This window comes from Trachemys scripta, chromosome 5 (assembly GCF_013100865.1).
Source record: "Trachemys scripta elegans isolate TJP31775 chromosome 5, CAS_Tse_1.0, whole genome shotgun sequence".
Lineage (NCBI taxonomy): Eukaryota > Metazoa > Chordata > Testudines > Emydidae > Trachemys > Trachemys scripta.
The window spans coordinates 670,886-679,273 of record NC_048302.1 but is presented as its reverse complement, the minus strand read 5'-3'; the positions used below and the strand labels follow the sequence as shown (position 1 = coordinate 679,273).

The following is an 8,388-nucleotide window of genomic DNA, read 5'->3' as shown; positions in this document are numbered from 1 at the left end:
TCGTCGAGCTGTTGAGAAATTTTCAGAAAAGAAACCGTGTAAGTACTCCCACTGCTCCGGTTCCTACCCCATTACCCACCCCTCCTCGACTGCCGCTTCTTAATCATTCATTTACCTGAGCGCCGTCTTTTCCGTTTGCCTTGTCCGCTGGTGACTCCCCCGAGCCGCAATCGCCTTCCACCTCTGAGGGGGTGGACAAAGAGAGACCGTCTCGCTCATCGGGGTGTCTCACGAGGGTTTTGGGGTCAGGTTCCGGCGTATCAAGCAACGGCTCCCCTCGGTCGCTCCCTCCTCCTCTTCGGAACTGTCGCTGATGTAGCGTTTTCTCCATGAATGGTCAAAGTTGCTTGGGGCTAAAACATAATCTGAAGTTCTCACGGGTGTAGTGAAGGAGTCCATGTTTCCTCTCAGCAGTCTTTCCGCGATTTCGAAAACACGTGTCCTTGGTAAGAGATGGCCGCCTCCTCTGTCTGGCGCTGGGACTTATGGGGTAATGGTGCTGCACTGTGATTGGCGGAGGCCCTTGGGAGGAGTTCTTAGTGGGGTCACACGACTCACTTCCAGAGGGGTCACCCCAACCTGGAAGTCACTCTGATTGGTCAAAATCTCCTCTCGGGGAGGTCCTGTGGGGACGAAATCCCTCCTGATTGGTAGAGGGCGGTGGGGGGAGTTCTTAGAGGGGTCACACGATCCACTTCCGGACGGGTCACCCCCCGCCCTGGAAGTCACCCTGATTGGTCAAAATCTCCTCTCGGGGCAGTCCTTTCGGGACGAAACCCCTCCTGATTGGTAGAGGGTGGTGGGGGGAGTTTATAGAGGGGTCACATGACCCACCTTGCTTCCGGTCAGGTGGCTTATTGACCCCGGAAGTAATACCCCCATGGGTGGGACTTCCGGTGACAGGTGGGGGGGGACCAAGGGGTCAAGGGGCAGGTTTATGGTTTGATTTATGGTAGGGCCCTTATACTACTCACACCACAGCAGGTGTGAACAATGACCTCACTACATGAGCCTGGCCCGATGCTGCCCCTACTGGAATTGTGCAATGGAAAGGACTGAAAATGTTGGAGTTCCTTTAACCAGCCTCCGCCCCTGGACCTACTCCACCATTCTTGACTCAGACACCCGGCATTCCTGATAAATGCCCGGATTACATGGATACCTTTGAAAGAAATAGGGAATCGTTACCTCTGCACCGGGACTATGACTGCCCTATTGACCTACAGCCTTGGTTGAAAGTTGCCTTCACCAGTATTTACACATTGTTGGAACCAGAATTAGTGGCTCTCCCTGCGTACAGTTCTAAAAACCGGTCCTAAGAGTTTATGAGCAAACATGCGTTTCCCACGGGTGCCCAGGCCTTTTTTGGGAAGAAGAAATGTGGGACTGTACTACGCCTCTCTTTAGACAATCAGCCCCTGAAAAAAGTGATCGTTTGGAACCATTACCCCCTGCTGTGAATCCCACAATTGTTGGCTCACAGGAAATCTGCAAAGTTGTTCCTCAAACTTCATCTGCGAGGATTTCCAATCTAATACTCATTTGGGCAGGGGAAAAATGGAAACCAGATTTCAAAGCACACTATGGACATTTTAACTGTCTGATATGCCATTTGAGCGAATTAACGGTCCCCTCACCTTGCCACACATCATCAGTGATGTATTTGGGGACATTGTGGATCCACACAGTGCCATCTATTCAGGTGACAGACTTCTCTTTCTGGAGAACCCAGAGCAGCATGCGCACCACACCCGAACCTGGAGAGGTTTCGGCAGCATGGTCTCAACACGGAATTGGAAAAGCATACCTCCAGCCAACTCTCCTCAGAGGTTTTGGGATACATCCTCTCCCCAGAAGGTGTTACGATTGATCCAAATAAAGTGGAAGCCATTCATCGATGGGAGGAAGTTTGAAGTCTTCAAGAAGAGCAGCGCTGCCTAGACTTCACCCGCTTTTCTGCTGCTTCCGCCCAGGGTTCTCAGAGCCAGTAACCCCCACCAGAGCTCTCCTCCACATAACGGCCACAATCGTTTGGTCACCCAAGTTCCAACAAGCCCGCAAACAGCTCAGAATTGCCTTCCTCACTGCACCTATTCGGAGGCTCAGCATTCATCATGGAAGTAGACGCATCTACTATGACCACCAGGGCCTGCTTCATTTGGTGGTGCCAGATGTGGGCTGAAATTCAGACTTAGCTTGACTGACGTGACTTCTGCGCCTTCACCAAGGCACCACTCACCAAACTTCTTGGCATCTCAGGCCTCTGGAGACCCTGCCCTGGCCATGGGCAACCATTGCCAGGAATTTCATTGATTCAAATGGCCACAGGATGGAACTGACTCTCACAGATCACCTGACCACGATGGCGCGCTTCATCCCCGTGTGAACGTGTAAGGTCGATTGAGAGGACAGATCAGTTCCGAGTTTGCAAAGGCCAATGACACCTTTATTTTGCTAAATGTAGCTTTCCCACCGATTTCATGCCATGCTACGAACGGCCTCTCCGAACTTCCCAGCTATCGACCTGGGTCACCGTCAAGAAGAATGAAGGGAGCCCCTCGAGGACACTAGGAAGGAGTTCAGATAGTGTCCGGTCTGCTGATGACAAGAGGGAAGCCATTTGCTGAAGGGAGGTAAAAAGCCCTTGGCACTCCCTGAATCCCTAAGTCCCATCTGTTGCAGCAGTTCCTGACCCATCCCCCTTGGCTGACCTTCTGATCCCATCCTCCTCCTCAGGGTCTAGGGAGCAAACTCTGGGTCTCTTCCCTCACTCCGCACAATCCAGGCCCAGAGTGTCCGAGCCCCTCACAGACAATGGGACTCTCCTCCCTTCTCCTCCTTCTGGGGGGACTAGTACCCCCATTTTACAGATAGAGAATGAAGGTGATGAAGTGACCTCTCCAAGGTCACACCTAGCAATGTGGGGGAGAGCTGGGAACTGGAGTGGGTTCTACAGGAGTGCCCTCTCCACAGGGGCAGCTTCACTTTCTGCCCTTTGTCCTCTCCTCCCCTCTTGGCCCGTCTTTGAAGGGGACTCTGACAGGGAAATGAGCAGGGGTTTCCTCCCCCCTCTGCCTTCCAGGTTCTGGGATCTGTCCATGTCGCCTACAGCAATGCAGCCTGCAGCTGGCCCGGCTTGGGGAGCCATAACCTCATCCTGTAAAATCGAGAAGTACTGGCTCTCACTGATGCGTAGATGGAAAACCACACACCCCACCCGGAGGTAGAAGCCACCCATTCCCAGGTTGTCCCGAGGAGCCATGATTCCTCCAGGAGCTGGGGAAGGGCACGGTGATCAGTTTGTCAGAGGTAGGGGAAGATCGTGTAAGGAGAAGGGCTAGGAGAGGAGGAGCATGAGCTAGGCTCTGTATTTGGGCTTGGCAGGGATCAAGAGAAGGGACAGGGGCTGTTAGAGGGCAATGGTGAGGTACAAGGGGTGTTGGAGGTGGGGGCAAGGCCTGAAAAGTTCAGCTACATTAGATCAATTGTGCCAGAGAATCACCGGTTGAGGTGACTGAAAGCTCTGAACTAGGGCTGGCCAAAATCCTCCTCCTCAGATGGGAACATCCCCAAAGTCTGCAGAAGCTCAGCCTCTGAGGTGAACATTGTGGCCCAAACCTCTCTCTGCTCTGTACCTCACAGGATTCCCACTGGCTGTTCCAATCCAGGAGGAGAACTCACAGCACCCGTGCAGTGAAGTGCCACTGAAACCCGCTGTGATGCACAGACCTTGTCCTGGCTGTCTGCACAGGGCTGAATTTCACCCCTTCAAAGTGTAAGTAAATAATTGGCTGAAGGGCTTTTTCTGTTCAGATGTGGTTCTAGTGGGAAAAAACCATGGGCATTGTTAACCTGTATTCCCCTGAAGAACACCACCCTGTCTTTCTCTGGTCAGGTTAGAGCTCACCATCCATTGCGGAGGTGAAGACCAGATGGGAGCTGCTGGATCGACCTTGATGAGCCATGTCCTTGTGTGGATGAAGGACCTACATCTCAGGATGGCCAGCAGCAGATGTGAGAATGTGTCCAGGAATAGGCTAAACAACCTACACTGATAGGTAAGTAAAGTCATGGCCACATGTAGACACCACAGGAATTGGAGGGGATTGAACCAGGGACCTTCAGCACAAGCCCCTCTCACTCAGTGACAACAAATCCAGCTCCACAAACTAGACCACGCCCCCTTCCAGAGTCACTGAACCCAGGAGCCCGGATTCTCAGACCGAGGCCTCACATCACAAGGCCAAACCTCCTCCCATTATGGGCGCTGTAGAAGGGATCATTGGCAAAAACCCCTCTACATTCCCCCGTCAGAGACTGCAGCCACAGGTGACCAGTGAAAGAGCAGAGATCTCCGCAGTGGGAAACCGAGGGGCTGCGCATTTGGGGTTTCACAGGGAAGGCCTCCGGCAGCCACTGACAGAGTGTTCCTGGGAGGAGAATTTCCGTCTCTAACAAAGGGTTTCTGTTTCCCCAGATCTCAGGCGCTCAGCAGAATGCAGGAGAGCCGAGTGCTGATGGGCAGAGGGGTCACAGGAGTCACGGTGCGGCTGTGCAGCAGGTGTAGTGTCTGCAGTCACCATGGGCCAAACCCTGCGCTCCAGACAACCCAGGCTAAGGCTCCCTGGATTGCCAAGGGGACTTTGGCTTGGGGAATCGGTTGCTGGTGCCTGTGTCCACAACTGGGATGTTGTCATGAGGCTACTCAATGGTCCATGAAGCACCATGCGAGCACGGGGAGAATGGGCATTAAAGGGCGAGGCTGGGACCTCTGCGGAGCTGCTGCAGTCGAGCATCCACGGCCAGAAGAGAGACGATGGGAAACTCGCTTCGATGGCTGGCTACAGCCACAACAGCTGTCTCATAAAGCTCTGCTCACGCTCCAGCCAACAGAGGCAGGACAAAGAGCCACCCAGTGAGAGCCTGAGTTGCAATTCGCAATACGCGGTTTTTCAGTGGATTCCGCTGCCCTGACAGTCTATTTCCTGTAATGTGCACATCCAGCCTCCCTGGCTGACCTCAATGGGAGTTAGGTTCTCCGTGCCCACAGGACAGGGCTGGCCTTACCATGAGGCAAACTGAGGTGGCTGCCTAAGGTGCCAGACTGTGGGGGGCGCCACTAGGACCCAGAGTGTAGAAAATTGTGTCTGCTGGGGGGGCCTATGTATTCTCTCTGCTCGAGATGCACAGAGATGGTGGAGTGCTGTGCTGGAGGAAGGAGGGCACAAGGGACATAACAGGCAGGCAGGCGAAAAGGTGAGAGGGAATAACAGAAAGCAGCAGGAGCTGCAGGGAGAGAGAGGAGGAGGAGCTTCTTGTGTACCTCTCCAGCACCCCCAGGAGCCTGGACTGATTAACACCAGCTTCTCAGGGAGCTTCCTGTTTCCTGCTGCTTCCCTGAACCCACTTGAGGAGAACAGGCAGTCAACTGAAATAGTAGGAGCCAATTAGGCCCTTAAGACGCTGATATCTTCCCTCACTCAGACTCTGCTACCAGTCTGCTTATTTGTCTCCTTCAATTGAGTGTTGAGAGCCACTCTAGCTGGCACAGAACAGCCATCCTAGTGAAAGAAGAAAACGCCCCTCTGGGGCAGCATTCAGAAAAAGAAAGCAAGCAAAAGAAGCTTTTCTATCTAAGCAGGAAGGAGCTCTCCTGAGATACACAGACACAAATGTTCACGGTGAACCTTCCAGCCCCAGTGAGGATGTGAGTGGTGAGGAGATGCCTGATCTTCCAGTTAGTCAGAGTGCAGGTGACCTGGCAGCTACTGCAGCATCCATATCTCCATCTCAAATGGGTGTAACCATGCCCATTCCTGAAGAAAAGTGTAGATCAGAGAAGAGTGTGGTGGAGGCGCAAGAAACAGCTGCTGCTGAGTTTAGTTCCTTAAATCTAGATGATCCAGGACTGTGGACCTACTTGAGCAGTAGCCTGAGGGACTTCCTTGTACTGCATGGGCCATAGCAAGTAAAAAACTTCATGTTCCTCAAAGACAATGAAAATAGTAGCTTCCATCCAACACATTACTGGTGTGAAATCCCCAATGGTGATAAAGTGAACAGGCCATGGCTTATGTTCTCAAAAACCTAGAATGCTGCATCCTGTTTTTGTTGCAAACCCTTCCAGTCTAATATTCCAGCCACATTGGGTTCTACAGGAACAAAAGACTGGAAAAATCTGGCTAGAAATCTGGCATGCCATGAGAAGGCAGCAATTCACCAGAGAGCATTCCATAGGTGGAGAGAGCTTGAGATGAGAATAAGGTTAAAGACCACCACAGATGGTCAGCATCAAGAAAAGATTGCATCAGAGTCTCGTCACTGGCAAAATGTTCTGAAAAGGCTCATTGCCATTGTGAGAATGCTTGCTACCCAAAACCTAGCACTGTGTGGCACTTCAGATCAGCTGCATGTGCCAGACAATGGAAACTTCCTTAAAATTGTGGAGCTGATGGCTGAGGTTGATGCTGTAGTCCAGGAGAATCTAAGAAGAGTCACCACCCAAGAAATGGACACACCCCACGACCTCGGAAAAACAATTCAAAATGACATCATACAGTTACTGGCAACAAAAGTCAAACAGAAGATTGTGGCAGATATGAAGTCAGCAAGTCATTACTCTGTTATTCTGGACTGCACACCTGACATCAGCCATATGGGTCAAATGACTTTAATGGTGCATGTTGTAACAACAACAGAACCTAGTGAAAATGTCCCTGCAATGGTGCCCGTCAGAGAGTATTTTCTAGAATTTATTGGCAGGTTTCAGAGGAGCAGCCCTGTTAGTCTGTATCCGCAAAAAGAACAGGAGTATTTGTGGCACCTTAGAGACTAGCACATTTATTTGAGCATAAGCTTTCATGGGCTACAGCCCACTTCATCGGATGCATAGAATGGCACACACAGAAAGAAGATATTTATACATACAGACAGGGCTGGCTCTAGGTTTTTTGCTGCCACAAGCAAAACATTTTTTGGCTGCCCCCCCACCCCGGTCCTGGGCTCTCCCCATCCCCCCCGCCCATCTGCACCCTCCTGCCACCCCAGCCCTGAGTCACTGGTAACTCGCTCCCAGGGCGGGTCATTCAGCAGGAATTTTGGATGTGCACAGAACACAGACAGGATTGGTTCCCATATGGTTACAGAACTGCAGTAAAGTGGAACAATTTTCAGCTTGTGTGATTGGAGGATATCTGGATGCATATTATATGACTGTCCTACATAAATGAGAAAAAGTTGATGTGTCTTTATTATTCTTTTGTTCCATTCTTTGTTTCTATGGGGAATGCACTATCACGCTCTTCCTTTTAAACAAATAAAACTAAAACTTGAAAAAAAGCAATGGCGGTTGAAAATAGCAATTCCAGTCCTAATAACCACTGGGAAGCATTTCTTGCTCAATTTATTCTACCTTTTCTACAGCAAGTTACAGTGGATCAGTATATTTGATTTGGGAGAAACTGAGCTTGAGCACTCCTGAATTTTGAGGGTGTTCAAATCTGGAAGGCAGGTGCTAGATTCCCTTTCTGAATATTAGCTAAATCTGGAAAGGAAAAGTCAATTTCTGTTTCCATGGCTCAGAAGTGGAAATCCTCCTAAGTGCCTGGTACTGTATGTAAAGCTGCACAGGTCCAGAGCCTCCCCTCCTTTACTTTTCATTTTAAATTCTACTGGGATCCACATACCTCCCTTGCTAGGCTTCAGATAGAGAGGTGCACTGTCCATTTAGTTCCCCCAATTCCTTCTTTGGGGGAGAGCCCAGGGCTGGTGCAGCAGGAGGTGCAGGTGCGGGGGAAGAGCCCAGAGCTGGGGCGGCAGAGGGTGCGGGGTGGGAGAGAGCCCAGGACTGGGGCGGCAGGGGAGTGCAGGTGGAGGCCAGAGCTGGGGTGGCAGGGGATGCGGGTGGTGGTGGGGGGGAGAGAAGAGCCCAGGGCTGGGGCGGAAGGAGGTGCAGGGGCAGGAGGGGAGCCCAGGGCTGGGATGGCAGGAGGTGTGGATGGGGGCCAGAGCTGGGGCAACTGGGGATGCGGGGGTGGGGGAGAAGAGCCCAGGGCTGGGGTGGCAGGAGGTGTGGGGGCAGGGGAGAGCCCAGGGCTGGGGCAGCAGGGGGTGCAGGTGGGGGCCAGAGCTGGGGCGGCAGGGGGTGTGGGCCGGGAAGAGCCCAGGGCTGGGACAGCAGGAGGGTGCAGGTGTGGGGAGAGCCGAGGGCTGGGGCAGCAGGAGGGTGCAGGTGTGGGGAGAGCCCAGGACTGGGGCAGCAGGAGGTGCGGGTGGGGGGAGAGCCTAGGGCTGGGGCAGCAGGGGAGTGCAGCTGGGGGCCAGAGCTGGGGCGGCAGGGGGTGTGGGCAGGGGAGATCCCAGGGCTGGGGCAGCAGGAGGGTGCAGGTG

At 52.7% G+C, this 8,388-nt stretch overlaps 1 long non-coding RNA gene across 1 annotated transcript; it reads left to right on the top strand.

Moving 5' to 3' along the window:
• Positions 1–2,203: 2,203 nt before the first annotated feature.
• Positions 2,204–4,078, top strand: LOC117878145. Its single transcript, XR_004645902.1, has 4 exons — positions 2,204–2,633; positions 3,083–3,309; positions 3,643–3,775; positions 3,896–4,078. It is a non-coding gene; the product is annotated as an uncharacterized LOC117878145 (long non-coding RNA).
• Positions 4,079–8,388: the final 4,310 nt, after the last annotated feature.